Genomic DNA, 12,123 nt, shown 5'->3' with positions numbered 1-12,123 from the left:
CACAGAACTCCCAGATCCTAGTATGAAGCTCTAACCACTATACCACTCATTAAGTCTTAGTGTAAAGTTGCCATTTTTGTTGTTGCTTTTTTGTGTTTTTATTTTTCACTGTTAAGATTTTCACTGCTATCAACTGATGTTTGTCTTTAAAGATGTCACAAGATTTGGAGAAAAGATGACTAAGGGGGACATGACAGAGGTTTATCAGATTATGGATGAGATGGGGAAAGTGGATGTAGAGAACTTTTCTCGCTCTCTCCCATAATACTAGAACTTGGGGCACCCGATAAAATTGATGGGCAATAAATTCAGGATGGACAAAATAAAGTGCTTGTTCACTCAACTGGTAATGAAACTGTAGAATTCACTGTCAGTGGACACCCAATGACCACTACCATTGATGGCTTTAGAAGAAGAAGAGTAGGTTTTTATACCCTTATACCTTAAGGAGTCTCAGAACGACATACAATCACCTTCCCTTCCTCTCCCCACAACAGGCACCTTGTGCGGTAGGTGAGGCTGAGAGAGTTCAGAGAGAACTGTGACTGGCCTAAGGTCACCCAGCTGGCTTCATGTGGAGGGGTGGGGAAACCAACCCGGTTCACCAGATTAGAGTCCACTACTCATGTGGAGGAATGACAATCAAACCTGGTTCTCCAGATTAGAGTCCACCACTCATGTGGAGGAGAGGAGAATCAAACTTGGTTCTCCAGATTACAGTCCACTTCCCTTAACCAGTACAACATACTGGCTTTACGATGGGATTAGACAGATTCACAGAGCAGAGATCCATCAGTGACTAGCAGCCATGATGCCTAATTTGAACCTCGCCATCCAGAGACAGTACACATCTCAATACCTGTGTTAGGAAACAATATTGGAGGGGGGAGTAGGCCTCAATCCGCTGTCTGTTGTTATTCTGTGACAGCTGGCTGGCCACTGTGTACAACAGGATGCTGGTCTATCTGGTCCAGCAGGTCATCACCACTTTAGGCACTGAGGATTCTGCAGTGTCAAAGGACTGGATATACAAATCTGAATAAATAAACAAGTATATAGAGCACGTCTAATGATGGTTCTATCATTCCACCTTCAACTCAGGGAGAAGGCCACCTCCATACTTAAGCACATCATCTGATGCTATTGTTTTATTTATTTATTTAATCTCAACGCTGGAAGGGATCAGCAGGGTCATAGGAACATAAGCCCTGCTGGATCAGATCAGTGGTTCATCCAGTCGAGCATCCCAAGAACACAAGAAGAGCCCTGCTGCATCAGACCAGTAACCCATCTAGTACAGCTTTCTAAGAACATAAGAAGAGCCCTGCTGGATTAGACCAGTGGTGCATCGAGTCCAGCATCCTAAGAACGTAGGAAGAGCCCTGTTGGATCAGACCAGTGGTCCATCTAGACCAGCATCCTGTCTTACACAGTGGCCAACCAGTTCCTTCAGAGGGCCAACAACAAGGCACAGAGGCCGAGGCCTTCCCCTGATGTTGCTTCCTGGTACTGGGATTCAGAGGTTTTCTGCCTCTGAACATTGAAGTTCCTTTCGGTCACCATGGCTGGTAGCCACTGATAGACCTATCCTCTGTGAATCTTTCTAATCCCCTTTTAAAGATGTCTATGCCTGTGGCCATTACTACATCCTCTGGCAGTGAATTCCACAAATGTAATAATTCGTTATGTCATCTAGTCCAACCCTTTGCCAACATAGGAACTACAACTATCATATTCCCGAGAAGTATGTATCCAATCAATACTTGAAAACCTCAAATGATAAAGACTCAATCACCTCAAGAGGGAGACTGTTCTAGCATTGAATACATCTCACTGTCTGGAATTCTTCCTCCTAATTTTCCTTTCTTTTTTTCTTTTTTTCAAATTGTATTAAATTTATTGTTATCAAAATTACATCAACACAATAAACAAAAGGAAAAGGAAAGAAAGGAAAACAACAGAAAGACAAAGACAAAAAATTCTTCCGCTTTTGTTTGTATCGAATATAAATCTAAATAAGAAATTACAATCTGTTCTCTAGCTGCATATGCAAAAAATTTTTTTATTTATTCATACAACTAAAAAAAACAAACCTTTCGCTATCATGCCTACATTCTTATTCTTCTACCCTTCAAACCCACAAATCATCAATTCATTTTTTTCCATATCACGCAAAAAGTCAATAAATGGTTTCCAATTTTCTACAAACTTAGATAAGTTATTTTCTCTAACCAGAGCAGTCAGTCTGGCCATTTCCGCTAATTCCAACATCTTGACAAGCCATTATTCTATTGGAGGTATATAATCTTTCCTTTCTCATAACTCCTCCAATAGACATTGCAAGCGTGCCCGTTATTGCAGGGAAACTCCAAAACCCAAACCCTACGACACTAAAGTTAGCATCTCTACAAGTAAGCCGAGTAAATGAATTGGCCGTTGCTAACTTCCTGTCTAAGGACCACCAGCAAACACATAACAGACCACAAATTGCAACTTGTCCACGACCGCTGACTTCAGTACAAGCTTTGTTTCTCCTCCTAGTGCTGTCCCCCCATCACCTTCCCACAGACAGACAGAGCCCCAGAGTCCTTCGTTGACTAGAGCTCACGCAGTCGCCTGCCTTTTGGGTAATTACAAGCCAGAGAGCTACTAGCATAACTGCCCATCTGAGGACGGTAATGAATGGATAGGCAAGGCTGCGGACGCAGTCTTGGAGGTCCACTGGAAAAACAACGCCACCACAATTTTGAATGGATTTTCCATTGATGAGGACAGGCGAGGTTGCTTTTAATTATTTGTTTTCTGTTTGCAAACCAGAATGGTTTCATCCATTGTTTGGTTCACGGGGTTCCTACAACCACAAACAGCAGTGTGATGGCCATTTGGAATCCCTCGGCATAAATGCACAGGGCAAGTTAATCTCTGTGCATGTCAGGTGATCAACAGATGCAACCTCCAATTTTTATTAGGCTAACAGATAGGAGGGGCTGTGGCTCAGTGGTAGAGCATCTGCTTTGCATGCAGAAGGTCCCAGGTTCAATCCCCGGCATCTCCAGTTCAAGGGACTAGACGAGTAGGTGATGGGAAAGACCTCTGCCTGAGACCCTGGAGAGCTGCTGCCAGTCTGAGTAGACAATACTGCCTTTGATGGACCCAGGGTCTGATTCAGTGTAATGCAGCTTCATGTGTTCATGTGATTGCCATGTCCCTCTTCGCCATCGGCACGAAGTTTTTGGGGCGGAGCCTGAGGAGGGTGGGGTTTGGAGAGGGAAGGGACTTCAGTGCCTAGACTCCAATTGCCAAAGTGGCCATTCTCTCCAGGGGAACTGATCTCTGTCGCCTAACGATCAGCTGTAAAAGTGGGAAATCTCCAGCCACCACCTGGAGGTTGGCAACTCTATTGAAAAGGCTGATGCTATACAAAATAGACAAGCTGATGAGAAACGGTGTGTGTGTATGTAGTGTGTGTGTTTTCCCCTCCCGGTCGTTCCCAAATGTCCTTTTGAGGCTGCACCTTGTTCCAGTGATCCTTTTCACCAACTAAAACCACTCCGCGTCCATGTGGGGTTGAAATCCTTTCCGGCCCTTCTTCCCCCAGCATTTAGCCCTGCTGCATAACATCTTTAGCTCTTCCAATCTTTCTCTCCCCAAATGAGTTCTCCCAGCCCTTTCATCATTTCTCCCTCTCGCCTCTGAAATCCCTCCAATTTGTTGACATCTTTTGAGGCGTCTCGGATTGAAGACAATATTTTTACATGTAATCGGACCAGAAGCTATGAAGAGCAGGACAATTACCTCCTTGTTTCCTCCTACTTTCCTTTCCCAGCCACAGAGGAAGCTCACATCTAATTTGCTCTGTCACACCTCAATCTTTTCCCCCCACCATTACTCCTTGGCCAAGTGTCTTCCTTCCCTTTGATTATCTGTGTTTTGTATTATTTTCTCTTATTTGTATTAAACTGCAATTTTGCAAGCACGGTCGCATTGCGTAATTCCCACTGATAACGTATTTTTTCACTTCTCTTCCTATTATTTCTCTCTTTTGACCAATGTGGAATTTAAAATGTAACTAATCCTTTTTATTTGACATCCTCCCCACCCCCTATATAATGTCCTGACTATCTATTCAATATATTTGAAACGCCACCTTAACCGTGGGCAATTTGACTCCTCCCATGAGAGAATCAATGAAGAGAGATTATTCCCGCTTGATGAATGCCTTGTTCCCTGCTGAAACCCGAAAGATGCTTATGTCCATATGGTGGTGAAAAGTACCATCAAGTCACAGCCAATTTATGGTGACCCCGAAGAGCTTTCAAAGAAAGAGATGAACAGAAGGGGTTTGCCAATACCTGCCTCTTCGGGGCAACCCTGGACTTCCTTGGTGGTCTCCCATCCAAACACCAGTGCTGACCCTGCTTAGCTTCCAAGATCTGACGAGATCGGCTGCCTAGGGAGGTGTTGAGCTCCCCCTCTCTGGCAGTCTTAAAGCAGCAGCGGGACAAACACCTGTTAGGGCCATCTAGGACAGGGCTAAGTCGGTATCACCTCTGTGAAATTTCCTTCTTATGAGATGTCCAGCCCTTCTCCCCCAATTTCTAACGAAAAAATTGAAAATTAAGTCTTCGCCACGTTCCAAAGAAGTCATTCACCTACAAGTAAAAACAATTCTAAGAATCCTCAGTTTTCTTGGAAGATTTCCCCACTGCTGGAGAGCCAAGCCTTTGTTCAACTTCTTTGAAAGCAAGAGGAGCTATAGAGAAATCTTCAAAGAAAGCTGACATTCTTTCCTGGCTACCCTTGTTCATGTGTAAATGACTGTATTTGAAATGTAGTCATGATCGTCTGCTATGTGTTTCGAATGACTTGAAAACAACTTGCTGCTTTTGCATAGAGAAGGAGTATTTTACCAAGGGAAGCATTCAAACATTTCAGAACTAGATGCTAGTTTTTATGTTCCAGGACCGAAAGAGTATCTGCAGCCCCTCTGTAACGTCTCTCTTCTCCTCCATTCCAACATGACCACTCCAAGACAGCCAGCATCGTGTAGTGGTTCAGAGTGGTAGACTCTAATCTGGAGAACCGGGTTTGATTCCCCACACCTCCACACGAGCAGTGGACTCTAATCTGGTGAACTGGTTTAGCTTGCCCACTCCTCCACATGAAGCCTGCTGGATGACTGTGGGGTAGTCCCAGTTCTCTCTGAACTCTCTCAGCCCCACCTACCTCGCAAGGTGTTTGTTGTGGGAAGGGGAAGGGGAAGGCGATTGTAAGCTGCTTTGGGATTCCATAAAGGTAGAGAAAACTCCTCTTCTTCATTTGTGGCAGTATCATCTTCCAGTCATGAGTATCTCCTCCTCTAGTCAAAGCTCTACCCCCGCCCAGCCAACAACTCTGGCTACAATGGAGGGAGCGGAGTGTCAGAAGGCCTTAATACCATGAACAAGAGTCACCATACCCACCAACACGGTCCTCTCAGGAAATGAGAGATTGCCCCCCGGAGACTTTGAGATGTTGCAAGGATGTCTGGACCAATTGGGAGGGGTACCCAGAGGAGGCCCCTGAGTGAATCTTTCTTATGTTCTGCTCCCACCTCACTGCCAGGCACTTTGTATCTCCAGTCAGGAGTCAGCATTCCCTATTCCACTGGGAAATGGGAGTGCAACCCCACATCTCCATTTAGGGGGTGGGCCTCAGCAAGTACCCAACCATGCCAGCCTCTGTCACCAGCCTCACAATGTTCAACCATTCCCCATCACCACATCCAGACAGGTACATTTAGAGTTTCCAACTCTGGGTTGGGAGATTCCTGTCAGTTTGGAGGTCTGGGAAGGGCAGGGTTTGGGGAAGGAAGGGACCACAGCGAGGTATAATGCCATGGAGTCCATACTCGAAAGCAGCCATTTTCTCCATGGGAACTGACCTCTGTTGTCTGGGGATCAGTTATAATTCTGGGAAGAAAGAAGAAGAGGAAGAGTTGGTTTTTATATGCCAACTTTCTCTACCTTTTTAAGGAGAATCAACTGGCTTACAATCTCTTTCCCTTCCTCTCCCTACAGCAGACACTATGTGAGGTAGGTGAGGCTGAGAGAACTGTGACTAGCCCAAGGTCTCCCATCTGGCTTCATGTGGAAGAGTGGGGAATCAAACCAGGTTCTCAAGATTAGAGTCCACCGCTCCTAACCACTACACCATGCTGGCTCTGGTAGGTTCTACCACCCAAATCCTCTTTCACTGTTCATCGAATGTCCCAACCTGTTGATTGCATTGATTCACCTTGAGTAATCCACCGAGTACCAGTGAGAAAGGCAGACTATAAATTACCTAAATAAATAAATGTACGTTTTTCCTGTTCTGCCTTTCCTCCCAGGCTGGGAGGCAAGGCATCTTTCCGATTCTCAATGCAACAAGATATTAAAACTGAAATAAAAACTTAAGACAGAAATCAGAAACGGAAGAGAAGCTTCAAATGAAGTCGGGAACCACTATAACAGTCAGATTGCCACAGGGTGGGCAACAAGAAAAGAGGGGAGAGAGAAAACAATACATCGCAAAATCCCTGGCAGTAGAGAATTTCAGACTTGCTTGTCCAGGTGAAAGAAAGAAAGCCCCTACTTGTGACAGGGACGTATCATTTGATGAATACAGCCTGCCTTTAAACCATCTGGTGCTTCCGGTCATTAGATCTATAAGACCAAATCTCGGTGTACAATCCAACCAGTTTTCGCTGTGCCTATCTGGGATGAACCGATACGCATGGAGGGTTCTACAAAAACTCCTCGGCAATCCATTCATTATACTTAGCAACATCAAACAGAGAAAAATAATTAAAAAGTTCCTATGGAGCACCGAGAGACCTTGAACACATATAGGGGGTGAACACAAAGGCACAGGCGTTTGCTTATGAGAGTCAAGATTCGTCTTTTTACTTTTTTTTTTTTTTTTTTTGCATGTCGGTTTGATTTGGTGGCCTGTCAGGGGTTTTCACCCCCTTCCGATTTTTTTTTTAACGTTAATGGCTATATACTTAACATACGTGAAGCACAGATGGGTAAAGAGTAGGTGCGGATGGACCATTTTTCGATTGCCAGAACAAATTCCGTAGAAGCCGCAAGCAAATGACATGATAATCAGGCTCGCCAACCTACTCAAAAAGGAGATTGTCCAAGCAGGGACATACAAATGAACACATGAATCTGCCTCATACTGAATCAGACCAGCAAGGTCAGTATTGTCGACTCAGACTGGCAGCAGTAGGGCTGCCAGATCCTTCTTCACCACTAGCAGGAGGTTTTGGGGGCAGAGCCTGAGGAGGACAGGGTTTGGGGAGGGGAGGGACTTCAATGTCATAGAGCCCAATGGCCAAAGTGGCCATTTTCACCAGGTGAACTGATCTCTATCGGCTGGAGATCAGTTATAATAGCAGGAGATCTCCAGCTAATACATGGAGGTTGGCAACCCTAGGCAGCAGCTCTCCCAGGTCTCAAGGCTGAGGTTTTTCACATCACCTCCTACCTGATTTTTTTAACTGGAAATGACGGGGATTGAACCTGGGACCTTCTGCATGCCAAGTGGATGTTCTACCACTGAACCATGCCCCCCCTCCCCGTATATATCATTGGAAATTTTAATACCACTAGAAACCTTTCTGAACCTGTAGGCACATTTGGCATTCTGACACGGCACGGTGGGCACAGCACAAAATGGCTGCCCCAAAATGGATTTCATGCCTCTATTTGATAGAATCTTATTAAGTGCATCACATTTTGCAATTAAAATTCTTCCAGATTTTCTGTCAGATAGTACTTTCTGCAGAATAAAAGGCCGCAAGAACTTTAGGTTACAAGATGGGTGCCCCATTTATAACATAACCATGACAGTCCAAGCTCTGCTCACAACCTGAGTTCGATCCCAACGGAAGTCGGTTTCAGGTAGCCGGCTCAAGGTGGACTCATCCTTCCATCCTTCCGAGGTCGGTAAAATGAGTACCCAGCTTGCTGGGGGTAAGGGGAAGATGACTGGGGAAGGCATTGGCAAACCACCCCGTAAACATAGTCTGCCTAGTAAATATCGGGATGTGATGTCACCCCATGGGTCAGGAATGATCTGGTGCTGGCACAGGGGACCTTTACCTTTTAACTTGACAGCCCCTGACTTGGATGGCCCAGGCTAGCTTGATCTCATCAGATCTCAGAAGCTCAGCAGGGTCGGCCCTTGTTAGTACTTGGATGGGAGACCACCAAGGAATCTCAGGGTCGCTGGGTAGAGGAAGGGCATGGCAAACCAACTCTCTTAGTGTCTTCCCTTGAAAATCAGTCGGCTGCAACCTGACGGCACTTTACACACACACAACTCGGCAGCAACTTCATTGCAATATATATGTACAAGTGGGATTATTGGATTGAATCTGCATGGGCCTAGGTAGAATCTTATCCTTCTGGCCCGGTGCTTGAAAAGGTAAATGCAGAGCAAAACAGGAGATACATTTGTGATGATTTTGCACACAATGTGTAACACCTTGAATGTGAACACACGTGTAGTCCCCTAAGGAAAACAGTGCCGCCCTATTTAATGTACGGGATTAAACACGTACACGGCCTAACATACTGACCCTGTGTTAAAAGAGAGGCATGTAGTGAGGTCGGTGCCATTTTTATCCATGTGGTCTGAGTTTATATAAATTCTGGCTTCTCCGGGTCTCTGCACAGACAACTGTCAAGCTAGCCAAACCATAGATCAGTTTCAAACCCACCTGTTTGAAGTGCTCCTGGGAGAACAACTACTTGGCACGTTTGCTTTTAATCTGTGTGCTTTTCATTTGTGCATTATTCTTTATTTTGTTAATGGGTGCATATATGCCTTGTGCCCTGGCATCTTGTTGCTCTGTCAGCCATCTTCAGTTCAAGGAAATAGGTTGCAATATAAATATTTTAGATCCATGAATACTTCATCGTTCTTGGGATTACTATATAGGCCAGCATGTCATATATTGGGGAGGAGAGGGACCTCAGCATGGTATAATGCCCCCTTCCCCAAAGCAGCCATTTTCTCCAGGGGAAATAATCTCTGTAGTCTGGAGGTCAGTTGTAATTCTGGGAGATATCTGAGCCCCGTTTGGAGGTTGGCAAACCCCTACACTAAAGTAACCAAGTAGCAAAAGCCCATGTGGACCTAAGCAGAAGAGATAGGGTTGCCAACTTCCAGGTACTGGCTGGAGTTCTCCTGCTATTACAACTTACCTCCAACCGACAGAGATTAGTTCACCTGGAGAAAATGGCAGCTTTGACAACTGGACCCTATGGCGTTGAAGTCCCTCCCCTCCCCAAACCCCGCCCTCCTCAGGCTCTGCCCCAAAAACCTCCCGCCAGTAATGAAGAGGGATCTGGCAACCCTAACAAGAGAAACTACGTAGACGAGGTGGGCTCAGTTGTAGGGTTGCCAGCTCTGGGTTGGGAAATACCTGGAGATTTTGGGGGTGGAGCCTGAGGGGGTTTGGGGAAGGGAGGGACTTCAATTCCATAAGTGTTCATCTTCCAAAGCAACTGTTTTCTCCAGGTGAACTGATCTTTGTCATCTGGAGATCAGTTGTAATAGCGGGAGAGCTCCAGCCACCACCTGGAGACTGGCAACCCTACTCATTTGACATTGGCATGTATCCAACCACACAGCTCCTCCAACTGAATGGTATTTTCATGTGGACGAGGGAGCAGTTATTTCCATAGATTCTACCCAATCGCTACAGAACGCCTATGCTGTTCCCAAAGCTGTGCTGACCCCCAGGAACAACATTTGTGTGTGTGGGGAGGGGGTGTAGTGGGCTGCAGCAGCAGGGGAAGTGAGAAAGTCCCATTCTATGAAGTCTGTGGATGGTTGACAACACACCACTGAGTAACGTGGCAAAATGTATATAGTTCACAACACCTTGACCAATTTTTAGCACACCTTGAGGATGTCAGGAAGTAATAATTTCCTAATTTCCTGCCCTGCCCTGGATGGCCCAGGCTAGCCGATCTATCAAATCTTGGAAGCTAAGCAGGGTCAACCCTGGTCGGTACTCAGATGGGAGACCACCGAGGAGATCCAGGGTCACTGTGCAGAGGCAAACTACCTCTGAATATTTCTCTGTTTCAAACCCTACGACCTTGCTGTAAGTCAGTTGCACCTTGACAGCACTTTCTACCATCAATAATTTCTGGAAATTCTTTGCAGACGTTCTAAAATTGCAATGTTCTGACCTGGATGGCTCAGGCTAAACCCATCTCATCAGATCTCAGAACCTAAACAGGGTCAGTCCTGGTTAGTACTTGGATGGGAAGCCACCAAGGAAGTCTAGGGTTGCTACGCAGAGGCAGGCATTAGCACACCACCTCTGTTTTGCCTCTTGCCTTGAAAACCCTACCGGGTTGCCATAAGTCAGCTGCATCTTGATGGCACTTTCTACCACCATACAAACATAGGATCACAGAATCATAAAATTGGAAGGGACCACCAGGGTCATCTAGTCCAACCCCCTGCATAATGCAGGAAATTCACTACTACCTCCCCCCTCACACCCCCAGGGACCCCTACTCCATGCCCAGAAGATGGCCAAGATGCCCTCCCTCTCATCATCTGCTTAAGGTCATAGAATCAGCATTGCTGACAGATGGCCATCTAACCTCTTATTAAAAACATCCAGGAAAGGAGAGCTTGCCACCTCCCAAGGAAACCTGTCCCACTAAGGAACCGCTCTAACTGTTATACACCTGTTAGAAAATTCTTCCTAATGTCTAGACGGAAACACTTTTGATTTAATTTCAACCCGTTGGTTCTGGTCAGACCTTCTGGGGCAACAGAAAACAACTCGGCACCCTCCTCTATATGACAGCCCTTCAAGTACTTGGTTATCATATCCCCTCTCAGTCTTCTCCTCTTCAGGCTAAACGTACCCAGCTCTTTCAACCTTTCCTCATAGGACGGTCTCCAGACCCTTCACCACCTTTGTTGCCCTACTCTGGACATGTTCCACCTTGTCTACATCCTTTCCTGCCCCTAAAGTATTTTTAGTTCTGATGCTTATCTAAAGCAGGGGAGGGGCACACCTTAATTTTCAAATCCTGGGTGAAGTTTGCAAATAAAGGCCATTAAACATGTGTTTGGATGATATCTCTTTAACGTGAGCCTTTGGTCTGACTCCATGCATATGACCCTATAATGGCATATTTGCCAGAATTGTTCCGACAATAACTGCCCATTAAGAGTTGGGGGGTCAACTGGTCATGACGAATGAGCCCTGTGCTGCCAACAAAAGAGTAAATAAAGAGGCTGACACTCCATTAACCTTCATGGCTACAGTTATTTAACAAAAACAGACAAAATGTATTCCCAGCGAGGAATGGATAATGCTGGAATGGGAAACGAGGTTAATGGTAATGAAAACAAAGCGATTCTCATTAGCAGGGCAACATCCCTTTACACCTCCCCAAATCCTAAAACTTCTCATTCCATCGCAAACACCTTCCTGCTCCTTCTCTAAACAACCCTGCCTGGGTAACTTCCGTGGGAAATATTTTCAGTATATACCCATGAATCCATAGGGTTGCCAACCTCCAGGTACTCAATCAAAATAACAGCACACAAATATGTTTATATCAAACACAAGTTGTATTAACATAGAAGTGACAAGATAATAGGAAATACCTAACTAACTAAGAGCATGCAAAAAGTATATACAAAAGACAAGTGGTACTGAACCAAACTATCACAAACTATTATTTAGAAATATATACAAATGTAAATCTACAAAATTGGTCCCACAGCATGCTTGTATGAGTCTGATAATTATATCCTGAAGGAAGTCGGTTTCCGGTAGCCGGCTCAAGGTGGACTCAGCCTTCCATCCTTCCGAGGTCGGTAAAATGAGTACCCAGCTTGCTGGAGGTAAAGGGAAGATGACTGGGGAAGGCCCTGGCAAACCACCCCATAAACAAAGTCTGCCTAGTAAACGTCAGGATGTGACGTCACCCCAAGGGTCAGGAATGACCCGGTGCTTGCACAGGGGACCTGTACCTTTTTAACCCTTAAGTAGAGAGCCCCGTGGCGCAGAGTGGTAAAGCTGCAGCACTGCAATCAAAAGCTCTGCTC

The 12,123-nt window shown here is 45.5% G+C and overlaps 1 protein-coding gene and 1 non-coding gene across 4 annotated transcripts in view; one reads left to right on the top strand and one right to left on the bottom strand.

Moving 5' to 3' along the window:
* SOX5 (SRY-box transcription factor 5) overlaps positions 1 to 12,123 on the bottom strand; it is a 444,166-nt gene that overhangs the window by 345,597 nt on the left and 86,446 nt on the right. The gene's annotated exons all lie outside the window — the stretch shown is intronic.
* On the top strand, positions 2,984 to 3,055 carry TRNAA-UGC (transfer RNA alanine (anticodon UGC)). Its single transcript has one exon. It is a non-coding gene; the product is annotated as a tRNA-Ala (tRNA).

This window comes from Euleptes europaea, chromosome 3 (genome assembly GCF_029931775.1).
Source record: "Euleptes europaea isolate rEulEur1 chromosome 3, rEulEur1.hap1, whole genome shotgun sequence".
Classification (NCBI taxonomy): Eukaryota; Metazoa; Chordata; class Lepidosauria; order Squamata; family Sphaerodactylidae; genus Euleptes; species Euleptes europaea.
This window is presented reverse-complemented; position numbering and strand designations above follow the sequence as displayed.